Here is a 16,492-nt window from a genome sequence, read left to right as displayed (position 1 = left end):
TACCTACCGTCCCATTCCGGTCCGTTTTCTTTGAGAACTCGATTCAAACGCATGATGGTTTAAGGAGTTCATAATAGATGGCACCCTTCTGATCCATCCAGATGCACAACAAAACCTTTGAAGCATGAATATTTTGTTTCGCTGTCGATGCACCTGGTTCACCTGACAGGCTCCAACATTTTCAACGCTTACGGTTATCATAATAGCTCCATTTTTCATCGCCAGTGACGATGTTATGCAGGAAACTCTTTCTTATCTGCCTTTCTCTGCTCGAGAAGCATCTCACACATCACTAAATGTCTTTCGAATCTCTTTCCTTCAATTGATGTGGCACCCAGTTACCTGCTTTCTTGGCCATCCCCATCGCATGCAAACTTTTACTGACGGTTGGTCTGTCAACATCCAACTCTTTAGACATATCATCAAGGGTTCGACATGCGTCTTCATCCAATAATTATTGTAGTTGAGTATCGTCGAATTTTCTCGGTGCCCCATCGCGATCTTTATCACTCACGTAGAAATTGCCACTTTGAAAGCATCGAAACCACTCTTTGCAAGTTGTATTTGATGGAGCGCGATTACCGTAAATATTTATCAATATACCTCACACTTCAGCTGTACTTTTCTTTGAAATGTAATAATGAAGTATGACTTCCCGCAAATGCTGTTTGGGACGAACGTAGACACTTTTAACGTCAGATAAAAAGGGATATTTGCGCTTCAAACGAATGTTAACTACAGAGATCGAGGTCTCACATATACACCTTCAAATCAGCAGTATATTACTAGAGCGAACACAAAAATAATATCAGCAGCGACCCCTCTTTTAGGAAGGCGGAAACTTATTCCTATACTATATTTTATTTATTTATGCTTTCATTATATTCATAGGTTACAAAAGCAAGCAGAAAGTTTGCGCACAGTTTTAAAACATGTGGAAAAAGCTTTATAAATAATATACAAAAACGAAAATTAATATTTTGTTCGAAAGCCATGATGCTTTGGGACTTCACTCAATCTGTTTGGCATTGAGATTTCTAACTTCTCTGTTTTCTCAGTTGTAATCTTTTGGAACGTTGTACAAGAGCCAAAACTTAACGATCTCAGCTGTGTGTTTTGCGTCCTTCTTTTGTTGGAACCAAAACATTCTTGATAAGCCCAGTTCTTCGGCGCTCTATGCCAAATTTCTTTTTAAAATCCAAATCAAATTTACTTTCGTCTGAAAAAATGGGCCATATTATTATGCTGCGCTTTTTTCGAACCAATAGTGCTCTTGGACGCTCAGACCTGAACTTCGATGTTAAAATCCCGGTTTACTTATAATTATTTAATAGACGTTGAACAGTGGAAAACATTCTCTCAAAAACTTTGGATTTGGATATTTCGGAAACTAACATATGAGCGGAAAAGTCCTAACACCTAGACGGCACTAGGTTTATTGCATTCACCTCTTTTTCAGTTAGAACTAACCTTAAAAAGACAGTTAGTTCGTGAGTTCTTGTGCAATGAGTGGCGCTACTTTTGTTATTTTCTTATTTCATATTTTCATTTATTTCAATATTGAATCAAAAAGAATTTCGTGTTTTAATTTTACACTACTTCTTGATGGCAAAAAATACCGTTCAAGCAAATAAATAGCTTGAAAAGTGTTATGGGGACTCTCCTTCATTAGAAACAACAATACAACGATGGTTTGCTGACTTCAAACGTGGTCGTAAAGACACCGATGATGCACAACGCAGTCGACATCCAAATGAGGCCGTAACTCCAGAAAACATCAAAAAAATCCATACAACCATTTTGAATGATCGAAAAATGAAGCTGCGTGAGTTAGCTGATTATCATGAAGATATCAAAAGAACGTTGGCGTACTGCATAATCATTTGACTATGAGAAAGCTCTGTTCAAAGTGGGTGCCGCGTGTGCTCTGAGTTGGCCAAAAAGAAAGTCAGTCACAAGTAAATCAAAACACTGCCATGACTACATGCATTGAACTTCGAGTTGCTTCCCCATCCCCGTAACGTCATATTTGGCTCCCAGCGACTAATGGCTGTTCGAAACCTAAAAAAATGCTCGCTGAAACTCTGGTAGTATGGTATTGAAATATTAAAGCGGCGCTGTAGTGATTACGTTGTTCTTGGTGGAAATTACGTTGACGAATAAAGCTAATTTTGAAAAAAAGAAAATGTGTTCATTGTTAGGCCCGGGACTTTTCAGCCCATGTGTTATTTCTCACAACCCTGTTCATATGGTCAGCACAGGTAAGTTTGGAGTTAAGAATAAACTCCAAATCCATTACCTTATCCGTAAAGCTAAGGAAACTGGTACCGATCCACAATTTAGAGATATTATCAACATACGCCACACTTTTATATGTTTAGAGGTAAAACAAATGATTTTGTCGCGTTCAAACATCGAGAGTTATCACTAGCCCAAACAGAAATAGATGATAATTCACTGTTTATTTTGAGTCATAAATCTTCAACGAGACCAATACGACTGGACAAGAACAACTGTATATTATCAGCATGCGGATGGGCATTCCCATACTGACAAACGGTAAAAACATCATTGAAAAAGATACCGAATAGAATTGGACTAAGGATAGACCTTTGTGGAACACCACAGTGCGCAAATCTAGGCTGAGATATTAATTTGCTTGTCTTAACCTTCTGCGTTCTACCCCCAAAGGTAGCTGGCCATGATTTTCACTGCCGAAATAGTGTTTCAATCTTCGAACCTAACATAAAATCTCAAGTTCAGTGACTTGAGATTGGTATGAAATCCTGAATACCGGCATTAGACTGTATTTCCCCTTTAAAAAGCTTTGCATAAAATAATTATATTGGAGGTTGAATTAGTTTTAAAGGTGACACACAGATGGCGCTATTTATCACTTTATCGCGTTGGCAATACTGAATATATATTCATGACAAAGCCTCATCCCTAGGCTTTGTTTATCAGTATCTGTCATTTCGCTGAAGTATAAACAACGCAGTGTTTTCGTGCTCCGAGTATGTCAACTTTCGTGCCGTCGAAACGCAATTTGCGGGAAGCTTTGCTTTTCTGCTTCAATTTGAAAAAAAATACAGCCCAAGCCCGTGAATTGCTGCAGAAGGCCTACCCAGACCATACTCCGTCGATTTCAACATGTGAGTACTGGTTTCGACGATTCAAAAGTGGTGATTTTCACACCGAAGACAAGGAGCGTCTTGGCCAGCCCAAAAAGTTCGAGGACGCGGAATTGGGAGAATTGGTAAACGAGGACTCGTGCCAAACCCAAGAAGAGCTTGCTGAATCAATGGGCGTTGATAAATCAACCGTTTGCAAGCGTCTAAAAGCGATGGGAATGATCCAAAAGCAAGGACATTGGGTCCCGTACGAGTTGAAGCTGCGCGACGTCGAACGGCGATTTTTTACGTGCGAATTGCTGATGGAGCGACAAAATCGGAAGGGGTTTTTGAATCGGGTGGTGACTGGCGACGAAAAATGGATCCACTACGATAACCCAAAACGCAAAAAATCATGGGGTTTGCCCGGCCACGCATCAACGTCGACGGCCAAGCAGAATATTCACGGCAAGAAAATCATGCTCTGCATTTGGTGCGATCAGGTCGGCGTCGTATATTTTGAGCTGCTCCAACCGGGCGAAACAATCACGGGGGATCGTTACCGACTGCAATTGATGCGTTTAAGCCGGGCATTGAAAGAAAAACGGCCGGAAACGGTAAAAAGGCACGACAAGGTTATTTTGCAACATGACAACGCTCGGCCGCATGTTGCTCAACCTGTCAAAAAATACCTTGGAACGCTTGGCTGGGAAGTGTTACCCCACCCGCCGTATAGTCCAGACGATTATCATTTGTTCCGGCATATGAGTCTCGATTTGGCGGACCAGCGGTTCTCCTCGTACGAGGCTACCAAAATATGGGTTGAGTCATGGATAGCCAAGCAGCGGCCAGAATTTTGGAGAAACGGCATCCGGAAATTGCCCGAAAGATGGGCGAAAGTTGTAGCTAGCGATGGCCAATACTTCGAATAAAATATTTTGTACCGTTTTTTCACAATAAAGCCCCAAATCTTCGAAAAAAACCTTTAAAACTAATTCAACCTCCAATATATCTGCCATTTGAAGCTGGCATAAATCTGTAGAAGCCTCCTTTAGTGGAGCAAACGCCCTGCCCAAAACTAAACTTTCCAGAAGAAAAAGGCCAACCAACTAAAAAAATGTGAATTAGCGTGGTCATCACCAATGAAGCGTCGTGGCTACAATACTCTTACGCATACATGGATGTATGGATGTGTGTCTTCACATATTGCGCATGTTTATGTGCGCCATATAAATTTATAAATTGCTGATATGCCAGTTAGTACTATAACTTAAGTAGTACTGGTGTGTGCGTGTCTATGTATATGTGTGTGTATGTATAGCATAATAAATGGCTTAGTCAGCGGCCAAAGTGCCTGCAAAAAGAACTTTACTCGAGTAATGCGTGTAATCTGAACAAATAAAAGTGTAAAGAAAGCAAAGTTATCCTTTCGAGTAACAATTTAATACCCACACATATTTCAACTTTTTTTTTGCTTTAAAATTGTTTTGGATATTTAATATATGCAGCGGGTTAAATCTCTCGGAAATGTGTACATTTGTATACAACTAAGCAAACGCAGAATGAATAAAGCACGTCCTGCGTGCGTTGAGATGAGCAGACATACGAGTATGTGTGTGTGTGTGTGCGTATTAAAGGAATCTCTATTTTTTCTATTTGCTACGAAATATTTTATATCCTTTCCCAAGGCGTTTTTTATTTGGCATTACACTAAGTAATACAGATTTTTAAATACATATAAATGTATGTATGTATTCAGCAAACAAATTGTATGCGCGAAGCAGTATTAGCTATTTTTTTAACTCATTTACACATACATACCAACTTGTAAGCTTGTTTGTGTAATGAAAATAACTCTCAGCATATTATTTAATATATTCCATAATGTGCAGCCTTGAAAATTTCGGAGTCATATTGTCTGGACTGCGTTACTTTATTTACACGTACCCATGTGTGTGTGTAACCGTGTATGCGTATATTTATGCATATTTACGAATTCCTTACGTATGTATGTATAGACATAAATTTTTTACATTTTGTATTCTGCGCTCTCGCTTCAAGTTTCTAACCCAGCGCGTTTAAACTAAAATAAAATAGGAAAATATAATAAGTATAAAAAAAATGTAAATTATAATAAAATAGAAAATCCACTAGAATACAAACAAAATGTAAGTACTTTATTTTAACTAAAACCATATAAAATATAAAAAATTAAATAAAGTAAATAAATTAAATTGAATTAATATAAAGTAAAAGACATGAAATTAATTAAAATAATATTAATTAAAATATTTAAAAGATTTAACAAAAAGCCTACAATCTACGGCATCGGCTCCGGTGTGTATTCGAAAGAGCTCGAAACTTCCAAGTCTTTTCGCCTGGGTAATTCGAATGGTAACTCTCAAACAGAAGTTCTCGGGATAAGGGAAACTTGCAGGGTAATTATTTATTTTTTTTATTTTTTTTTAGCCATCTTAGCTTTAAAGGCACCTATAACCAATTCAAAAATCGTCAGGCAGTGCAAAGAAGAACTTAACTCTTATCTGGGTATCTGGCCATAGCAAGGTAGAAGGAAATCAGAAAACTGATAAGCTGGCAAACCCGAGACCATCCTAGGCTTACGCAAAATGGAGATCTTTTCGCTATTTCCGAAGCACGCCGTTGAACGACAAACTAACACGGATACCTGCAAAATAACTAAACAAACATGGCCCAGTTTCAACAAATCCTGTACTGATGAGTTGTTAAGAAAGCTACGAGCAGACATACATACACAGAATTACGGCCTTTTGGAGACCATGTCAGGAAAATGGGGTGGCCGTACAACGATAGATGCAGAAGCTGTAATCAAGAAGGGTCTAAAGAAACAGTCTTCTACTATCTGTGTGAGTGCCTAAGTCTGGGTGCTCTACCAATAATAGTAATAGTAGTAGAATGTTGGGGGAATTCTCGACGGTTAATTTGAAAGAAATTACTGAAAAGGAAATACATAGACAACATAGGCAGATCCATAGTCAAATCAAGCTGATTCGACTAATAAAAGTAATGGTTCTAAAAGTGGTGTATCAAAATGCCATATTTTAATGCTAATTGGGTCTGGACTACACCTCCACCACCACCAAATATGAAAACGAGAAGCATTACTCAAATTTTTGTATTTCTGAAAAGCTTGTGGATCGCAGTATAGAAAGTGTTGCCATCTATTTGCACTTAATAATTTATTAAAAATGAGATAAGAGTATTAAAATATGAAATCAAAGCAAATATTAAAACAAAAGCTCTCTTTCAAAAACCATTCTTTTTATAGCGTTGCCACCTGTATTTTATTGCAAAATAGCAACTTATCACAAATTTTACTTCAATAATTAAAGTATACTTATCAAATGAAAGGCACTCCAAAAAGCTTTAAAAAAATATTTGTATCTGGTGTTACCACTTGGTTTTAATTCCAAAAATATCGTCGTATAACAAATTTCATTTGAATAGTACGAAATGTATATCAGATGGAAGTCGTCTAAATAAGATTCTAAAGAAAAATATTTTCATCTAGTGTTGCCACATGATTTTAATTGTTAACTTATGGCAAATTTCATTAGAATACTTAGATATGAACATCAGATGAAAGACGTTTAAATAAAATTTTGTAATATAATATTTTTATCTGACGCTGCCACGTTATTTTAATTGTAAAAATATTCACTTATGACACATTTCATTTGAATATCAATAAAACACGTATAAATAAGCTTTAATAAGATAATAGTTTTATCAGGTGTTGCCATATGATTTTAATTACAAAAAACAAAATTTTAGAAAAATTTCATTTGAATACTACGATATAAAAACTGGTTAAAGGCGTTTAAATAAGATTTTATATATAATATTCTTATCTGGTGCTGCCACATTATTCTGATTGTAAAAAAAATTAAATTATGACAAATATCATTTGAATATCAGCAAAAGACGCTTAAATAAGCTTTAATGAAAAATATTTTTATCGGGTGTTGCCATATGATTTTAATTACAAAAATCTCAATTTTAGAAAGTTTTCATTTGAATACTACGATATAAAAACTGGTTAAAGGCGTTTAAATAAGATTTTATATGTAATATTTTTATCTGGCGCTGCCACATTATTTTAATTGCAAAAATATTATAATAAATTTAATTTGAATACCAAATCATAGGCGTTTAAATAAGCTATAATAGAAAATATTTTTGTTTTTTTTTAGTATTGCCACATTATTTTAACTGCAAAAATATTAGCTTATGACAAATTTCATTTTAATATCAAATAAAAGACGTTCAAATAAGCTTTAATAAGAAAATAGTTTTATCGAGCGTTGCCATATTACTTGTATTGCAAAAATATTAGCTTGTGATCAGCTTTATTTGCAAATAAAGTGAAAGACGTTTAAATAAGCTAATAAATCATGAATATCAAATAAAAGGCATTTAAATAAGATTTAATAAAAATAATTTTTATCTAATGATGCCACATGATTTCACTTGCGAAAATATCTAACAAACATTTCATTTGCTTGCTAAGAAACTAGTAAGTAAAAGAAGTTTAAATAAAATTTAATAAAAAATATTGGTGTCTGGCGCTGCCATCCATTTTTTTTTTTTTTTGTTTTTTGTTAATTTTCTAATAGAATACAAAAATGTATTATATTTATTGTTTCTATTTAGGTACATAGTATAACAATGTATTATATATGTAGGTAAAAATAGCTTGAAACCAAACATATTTTTAAATGGCGTTGCCATGAAAATTCAAATTAAAAATATTCAATTAATAACAAAATTAAATTTGACCTGGGGACATAAGCGTCAAACAATATTTCGTCAAAAGAATGGGAAAACGTTCTTAAAATTATTTGTTTATTATGCTGCCACCTGATTCTTAACGCGAAAATGGTAGGCTATAGTGTTCGCACAGTAATGTTAAGTATTAGGTTGTGGGTATTTTTAAGTATTTTTAATGATGTTGCCACTCAATTTTTAATTCAAAAATTATTGGTATTGCCACATAACATGAAGTAAATCAGTTAAGCTCTGGAGATGAGTATGAAGTCCTGCAATTTGGGAGACTTTACATTGTAAGTGTGGAAAAATTGCGTTTTTTGTTAAAATTATAAATTAAATAAATGTTCGAAAATGTCAAAGACTCTGTGACAAGAAACGTAGCTATAATCGAACTGAAGTCATAAGTTTGAAGAACAGAATCACAAAAGAACAGAATATTAAAAGATGTTTTTAAAGCACATCAACTACTGTGGCACAATAAAAGATAAGGTATTCAAATGATTCGAACAAACTTTCCTCAAGAAGCCATCAGTATACTTATAGATATGCCCAACAATAACATTCACAGAAAACTCCACTAATCATTTTTGGTGCTTTTGCCTTTTTGGAGCATCTTCGTTGTTGAAAGTGACTTATTCGTAAACTGAGTCTAGCAAAGCAATTCAAGTTCTTCGTCTATGCTTTGAATGCCTTTTTTATTGAATGCCTTTCATATTCTCAATTATATTTGTATGCATTTGTGGAACAACATCGAGACGCACGCCACAAGCACGAGACGGAGCTCGGCCAAACACCCAAAAAGGATGTAAGCGTCAATTATATATTGAAATCTGAATTTTTCATGCGCACCTGTAATCGAAAATATTTGTGAATATAAGTGAAAATATAAGTGAATTGAAATTCAATAGAGCAGCAAAAGGCGACAACCTCCCAAAACTGAGTCACGTAGCAAATGCATGACAATTCACAAAGAATCATCAAAAAATATGCAAGACGCAAACAGAGCCAGCAGCCATGTGAAAGCTGCGGAAAAAGTTATTACAAAAAGCCATCAGCAATAAACTAAGCACAAATGTAAGAACGAAATCAATAACACTGAAAAAGAAAAAAAAAACTAAGAAAAAGTGTAAAATAAATTTAGGTGCACTTGCATGTCAGCTGCATGAACTCGAAAATGCATAAGTAAATTCTTCGCACATATCTTCATGCCTGCCTGTGTGCCTTAGTGCACTAGAGCGGATAGTATTTATACAAAAGCAAAAACAAAAGGCACAGAATTGTGGTTAATTTTTTGAGAAGCTACTTTGAAGAATTTACGAAAAATGGAAAGAAAAAAATTAATTTTTGGAATAGCACGCATTTCAAACAGATTATGGAGAGGGCAAGTAACGATTTTTACTCCTCGGCCTATAAATAAATCAAATATTATATTCCTATAAGCGAGAGTTAATCAAATGAAAAGGTTTTTCTTCTTAATTGGCACGATAACCGCTTACGCGTGCTTTCTCACGCTAACCGGGGCCAATTGGACACACCAAGTGAAGCCAAGTCCTTCTTCACCTGATCTTTCCAACGCAGAAGAGGCCTTCCTCTTCCTCTTCCTCTACTACCACCAGCTGGTACCGCATCAAATACTTTCAAAGCCGGAGCGTTTGTATTCATTCGGACGACATTACCCAGCCAGTGGAGCCGCTGGATCTTTATTCGCTGCGCTATGTCTATGTCGTCGTAAAGTTCATACAACTCATCGTTGCATCGAAAAAATGTCAATGGTGAAGAAGTAAGTTGGTAGAATATTTGTATATTAATAAATATCTCCGTATAAAATAAAATATACCCACACCCCCTTCAAAGAAACCGGCTCATGTATCCCAAATGTTGTATGGGTTCGTTTCTGCAAGGGCATGACTGGAAACTGCGCAGCGGGCAAACTAGCAAGAAAACGAAGCAAACAACTCTTCATGAGTCCTGCTCAAAATACGGGCATTCTATAATATTCCTGCAACTATCAACCTGACCTCGTTTTAGGTAATCTCCGCACGAGTCGTACAGAAAAAAAGTCTAATACGTTGAAAGTAAATACTAAAATAAAACAATTCACGCTTTTTAACTTTCTCGTGCTACTCTAATAAAAAAAAAATACTTTGAAAGAAAACATTAAAATAAAAATGCAAGCTCTTAAACCTTTTCGTGTTATTCTAATAAAAAAAAATTGGTATGTTAATGGAAGTATATATACATACGAGTACATCCATAAAACCCTACTGCTTGTGCGCTATGCGAAGTTAATATTTTTCTCAGCCAAACAGGTGCAAGCAGAAAAATGAAATAAAAAAATGAGGTGTATGAATGATAACTTTTGTGTGCATGCACCTGCACGTAGCACTTCTGTGTGCCGGCGACGAGTTGTGAGACAAATGAACAACAGTTAATATTTATGAGGCAAAACTGAAATGAAAATGAGAATTGGACCACACCAGTGCATTCATGGGCGAGCATATGTATGTATGTGAGCATTGTATGCGTGTACCTGTAAATGTTCGGGCATTTGCATATCTACTTGTAAGTGTTGTAAAGGGTTTTCCATTACCAATTTTCTATTTACGTAAAATAAATGTAAAGTACAGACAAATTAAGATATGGGAATGAAATTTATTTCAAGTGTTTTATTAAATTTAAATAATTTTGTGTGGACTTACGGCGCTCAGATATGGGGTTGTTCCAGTCAAAGCAATATTCAACTAATTCAAATGTTTCAAAATGAAGGGCTAAAAAGTGCCGTTGGTGCTCCTTTTTATATACGTAGTTCTGATATCGAACATGACCTCGCTCTTGATTCAACTCCAGACGCAATAAAGAACATAGCCAATTCTCACAAAGGGAGACTAAATAAACACATAAACACAAAAGTCTTCATTCTTGCTGACACAAATCAATGGAGAAGAAGGCTTAAGCGCAAAAAGTCAAAGTCACAGGTCTGGTAAATTAAAACAAAAAAAAAATCGGGTCAGTCCATAAGTTCGTGCGTATTTTACCCATAATTTCACTTTTGTACGATTTTTGCATACAAAAATTATTAGCGGAATATAACGGAATATAATATAAAAATGCAACAACTGCTACTGCAGAAATAATCACTGTTCGCGGAGAGGATACAGTGAGTGTAAGGACTGCGCAAAAGCGGTTTTCAAAATTCCGAAGTGGTAACTGCGGCGTGGAGGATGCCCCGCGCGCTGTTCGTCCTGAAGTCTTTAACTCCGACGCCTTGTTCGAACTCGTGGAAGCTGAGCCAAACTTGACAGTCGATATGATAGCTCAGAGGTTAAATTCATCGCATGGAACAGTTCACAGGCACCTGGTTCAGTTGGGAAAGGTTTCAAAGCTGGGAAAATGGGTTCCGAAAAGACTTTCCGTCGCCAACCTGCAGCAGAGAGTGAATGTGTGTTCTCAGCTGTTGCAACGGCTTGAAAATGAAAGTTTTTTTAACCGTATCAATACTGGTGATGAAAAATGGGTCCTTTACAATAATCCTGTTCGCACACGGCTATGGTTAGATAAAGATGAAACACCAGAACGGACCCCTAGAGATGGCCTTTAAGTAGAGTATCCCAATGCAAATTTATTTTATACAAACTCATTATAAAGTGCTCGTTAGTTTTAAATATTTTGTAACTAGCCGCAATGAAAACTTAACAAAAAAAATTGTAATACTCATATAAAACAGGCCCACATAGTTTTTTTTATTTTTTGGTATGAAAGTGGCTTTCAACACAATTCTTCAAAGTGCTCATCACGTCAAGGTTTCGAGAAAGTTTTTGGAAAAACACCCATAAAAACTTTATTTGGTTATTTTACCCATCCTTTCTCAAAAGCCTGATATGCTAGCGACTTCAACTTGTACTCAAATTAAAGCCTGAATCTTACGCTATAGTAACCAAGGCGGTATACCTTGATCAAACAGTTCCGCAAACAACTACCAGGTGGCACTCTAAGTGAAGTTATTTGAGTTCTGTTCTTTTTCTTGTTAGATTGTCACATCAAAATTGTATAATCTTTGCTTAAGGGGGAACACCACTGTGAATGCATGAAAAATAAGTGCTTTTCATGCAGTTTTTTTATAAGTAGGGATGATTATTTGAGGATCGGACAAATTATAATTTATTTAACCTATCGCACCCTAAATACAAAAGGGTCACAACTCAAAATTTTCCACATTCGAGCTTGACTTGTTTACAGTAGCACAGAAAACAAACTATGTGACATATCACGCTGAAATTTGCCATGTAAGCTTATAACAGTCCTACCAAAAAACAAAAAAAATATTTTTGCCATATGTCATCCGCGGACCGTTTTGTTGATAACGTCTCGTTCATATTTGAGCAGAAGGAACATTTTGAGTTGTGACCCTTTTATATTTAGGGTGCGATATATTCAACTATACTGGCGCAAATTTTTATTAAAAAATATTAAAAATTACAATTGTTATTAATATTAATGCAATGACGTCTTAAAATACTGATGCACCCTGGTGGCCACAATACAGCGGTGACAAATCAACTGAAAGCAAAAAGCCAAGAAAATTCTTAATCTATACATCAATGGCTATCGTCATACGTGGTGGTTTTTTATTATTTTTTTTTTGAGAAAATGGTGCAGGTTGGAAAAATGACTATGCGTTTTTACCCTTTTTTTGAAGTGAAAACTTCTTTAGAATCGTTGGGAGTGATTTGAGGAAAAGTGAAACGAAAAAAGCGACCAACTTGGCTACGAAGCGTTATATTATATGTTGATATAAAAGTAGCGACGAAATAAATAAAAATAACTTTTATTTTTTCTTGTGATTTGAACCAAGGATTTTGGATCGGAAGCTCACATTGCTAGTCGCTCGGCTACCGCGCCATGCTGTCGTCGCTGGCCTAAAAGTTATTTAGTTACGAAGCGTTATATTATATGTTGATATAAATAATTATTGTGAGCGTGTAATTCTCAAAAGTTTTATTAGGTTTATTATTTAAAATGTATTGACTAGGTAGTGTGGTTATCAGCTTAACATCTGATAGATCCTCCATCGGAGGACAACAAATGTTAAACTGATTTTTGGAAATGGGCGGAGTGTTTTATGGGCTTGCTCCTTTCTGCCACGGGTTGACCCGGTATTGCAGTACCGCCGGGATTTCGGCTTTGAATAAATACAAGAAAAAATATACTAATACATTTAGCTTTGGTGGGAAGAGCCATAAATTTTTATATGAATACATGCAGACGAAAATGGAATTTTTTTTTTAAGTGAAAACTTCTTTAGAATCGTTGGGAGTGATTTGAGGAAAAGTGAAACGAAAAAAGCGACCAACTTGGCTACGAAGCGTTATATTATATGTTGATATAAAAGTAGCGACGAAATAAATAAAAATAACTTTTATTTTTTCTTGTGATTTGAACCAAGGATTTTGGATCGGAAGCTCACATTGCTAGTCGCTCGGCTACCGCGCCATGCTGTCGTCGCTGGCCTAAAAGTTATTTAGTTACGAAGCGTTATATTATATGTTGATATAAATAATTATTGTGAGCGTGTAATTCTCAAAAGTTTTATTAGGTTTATTATTTAAAATGTATTGACTAGGTAGTGTGGTTATCAGCTTAACATCTGATAGATCCTCCATCGGAGGACAACAAATGTTAAACTGATTTTTGGAAATGGGCGGAGTGTTTTAGGGGCTTGCTCCTTTCTGCCACGGGTTGACCCGGTATTGCAGTACCGCCGGGATTTCGGCTTTGAATAAATACAAGAAAAAATATACTAATACATTTAGCTTTGGTGGGAAGAGCCATAAATTTTTATATGAATACATGCAGACGAAAATGGAATTTTTTTTTTGAAATTTGCATTGTAGGACATTTCTGATTATTTATTGAACAGTTTTTTGGTTTAGATACTGAAAGTCAGTTTAAGTGAATCGGTATAAATATTTCGTACATTAATTTTTGTGAGCGTGTAAATTCTCAAAAGGTTTATTAGAAAATCTATTGAAGTAGGTAGTGTGGTATCTGTTCCTATCAGCTTAACATCTGATAGATCCTCCATCGGAGGACAACAAATGTTAAACTAATTTTTGGAAATGCGCGGAGTGTTTTATGGGCTTGCTCCGCCTCTGCCACGGGTTGACCCGGTATTGCAGTACCGCCGGGATTTCAGCCTGGAATAAATACAAGAAAAAATATACTAATACATTTAGCTTTGGTGGGAAGAGCCATAAATTTTTATATGAATACATGTAGACGAAAATGGAATTTTTTTTTTGAAATTTGCATTGTAGGACATTTCTGATTATTTATTGAAAACAGTTTTTTGGCTTTTCTATTTTTGGTTTAGATACTGAAAGTCAGTTTAAGTGAATCGGTATAAATATTTCGTACATTAATTTTTGAAGTGAAAACTTCTTTAGAATCGTTGGGAGTGATTTGGGAAAAAGTGAAACGAATTACATATAAACGTAGCGACGAACTAAATAATTTTTAGGCCAACACCGACAGTATGGCGCGATTGCCGAGCGGCTAGCAATGTGAGCTTCCGATCCAAAATTCTTGGTTCGAATCACAAGAAATAAAATTTTTTTTTTTTTTTGAAATTTGCATTGTAGGACATTTCTGATTATTTATTGAAAACAGTTTTTTGGATTTCAGCCTTGAATAAATACAAGAAAAAATATACTAATACATTTAGCTTTGGTGGGAAGAGACATAAATTTTTATATGAATACAAGTAGACGAAAATGGAAGAAATTTGTAAGTCTGTTTCTTCGGTCCGTTTGGGTATTTTTTTGTTTTCGAAAGGCTTGAAAAAATATTAATTTTTGAAATTTTTAAAAACAGCTATGTACGACTGTAGCCAATACATGTGCAAAAACAAAAAACAATTAAAATCGGTTCATAAGTCTTTGAGAAATCGAGGCCACCGTGTTCAGAAAAATCGTTTTGAGAAAAACGCGTTTAAAATTTTCATTGGCCGTTGTAACTCACTACCTGCACTTATTGTATTGGGTATAACTTCGTCAATTTTCAAGTTTTTAAGTTAGCATTTTTTTTACATATTTTTGAATATACCTACTTTAAGGAAATGCAAAAAAAGAAAATCAATTTTTTTGAAAAATTAAAGTGGTGTTCCCCCCTTAAAAATAAAATAAATAATTAGCGCACATACTTCTGTTATGTGTTTGGCCGAGCTCCTCCTCCCTTTAGTGGTGCGCGTCTTGATGTTATTCCACAAATGGGGGCAGTTACAGGGACTTAAGCTGATTCCGAACGACAGATATTTATTATGAGGAGCTCTTGCATGGCAGAAATATACCCTCCATTGCCTGCCGAAGGGCGACTGCTATTAGAAAAAAGTTTTTCTATCATTTTGCTCTTTCATGCACGGATATTCGAACCTACGCACTTCTGAACGGTAGTCACGCACCAACCCATTCGACTTCGGCGGCTATTTGACACTTGTAAAAGTTACGCCATCTTGGATTTGAATTTGCAACAACGAGTTTGTATTAAATTTTGCTTTAAAAATAGATGCAATTGTGGAATAATCTTTGAAGTATTGGGAAACTGTTTCAGCAATGACACTCTAAAGAAAACAGCCGCTTACAAGTGGTATGAATGCTTCAGAAGAGAAGGTGAGTCCATCGAGAATGAAATCCGTAGTGGCAGGACATTGACATCGGAAACTGATGAAAACATCAATAGAGTGAAAGAAAAGTTAATCAATAACCGCAAATTAACCATCAGAGAGCTGACCGAGGACTTGAACATTGCTTATGATATCGAATACCGCCAAAGACATAACATCCAAGACTGAATCCGACCTAACATTCATCAAATGCATCATTATTGGAGACGAGACGTAGGTTTATGAGTACCACACGTAATACAGACGTCAGGCAAGTGAGTGGAGTGCTCCGAATGAACCAATACCAAAAAAACCCACGTCGTTTTCAATCAAAAAGGATAGCAAAGTTCACGGTTAATATGGATTACAACGGTATTATACACTTCGAATTGTCGCCAGCAGGTCAGACAGTTAATAAGGACTGTCATTTGGGCATTATGAGACGTTTACATGAAGAAATACGTCAAAAAAGAAAGCATTTGTGAGAAAAAAACTCGTGTGTTTTGCTTTTTGTATGATAACGCTCCGTCACACAGTGCCATCATTATCGGTGAGTTTTGACCGAGAGCGTAACGAATACCATCCAACAGCCACCGAATTCATCTATTATGGTTCTCTGCAACTATTTTCTGTTTGATAAAGTCAAAGAACTACTACGGCGAATGAATGAAAAAATGAATTTTCTGTATATATTCCGAAAACTTGTTGATCGAGATGGTTGCATGCAAGCTGAAAAAACTATAAACGATTTTGAGCACGCAGTAACGCAAAAACGGCGTAAGTAATCAATTTTCCTTTTGATCCCTAAAATGTAAAAATCATAAACAAAGATTGACCGTTTAGAGTAGTTTAAAAAAAAGTGTAATTTAGAGACCAAATAAATAGAAAAAAATTAAATCAGCTGCTCTATTTCCAC

The 16,492-nt window shown here is 35.6% G+C and overlaps 3 pseudogenes; all 3 read left to right on the top strand.

Moving 5' to 3' along the window:
• Positions 1 to 12,925: 12,925 nt before the first annotated feature.
• On the top strand, positions 12,926 to 13,108 carry LOC129249583 (U2 spliceosomal RNA; annotated as a pseudogene).
• Positions 13,109 to 13,516: 408 nt separating this feature from the next.
• Positions 13,517 to 13,699, top strand: LOC129249565 (U2 spliceosomal RNA; annotated as a pseudogene).
• Positions 13,700 to 13,936: 237 nt separating this feature from the next.
• Positions 13,937 to 14,122, top strand: LOC129249511 (U2 spliceosomal RNA; annotated as a pseudogene).
• The last annotated feature ends 2,370 nt before the right edge of the window (positions 14,123 to 16,492 follow it).

This window comes from Anastrepha obliqua, chromosome 5, assembly GCF_027943255.1.
Source record: "Anastrepha obliqua isolate idAnaObli1 chromosome 5, idAnaObli1_1.0, whole genome shotgun sequence".
Taxonomy (NCBI): Eukaryota; Metazoa; Arthropoda; class Insecta; order Diptera; family Tephritidae; genus Anastrepha; species Anastrepha obliqua.
Note: the sequence above shows the minus strand (reverse complement) of the source record. Positions and strands in the feature narration are given on the sequence as shown.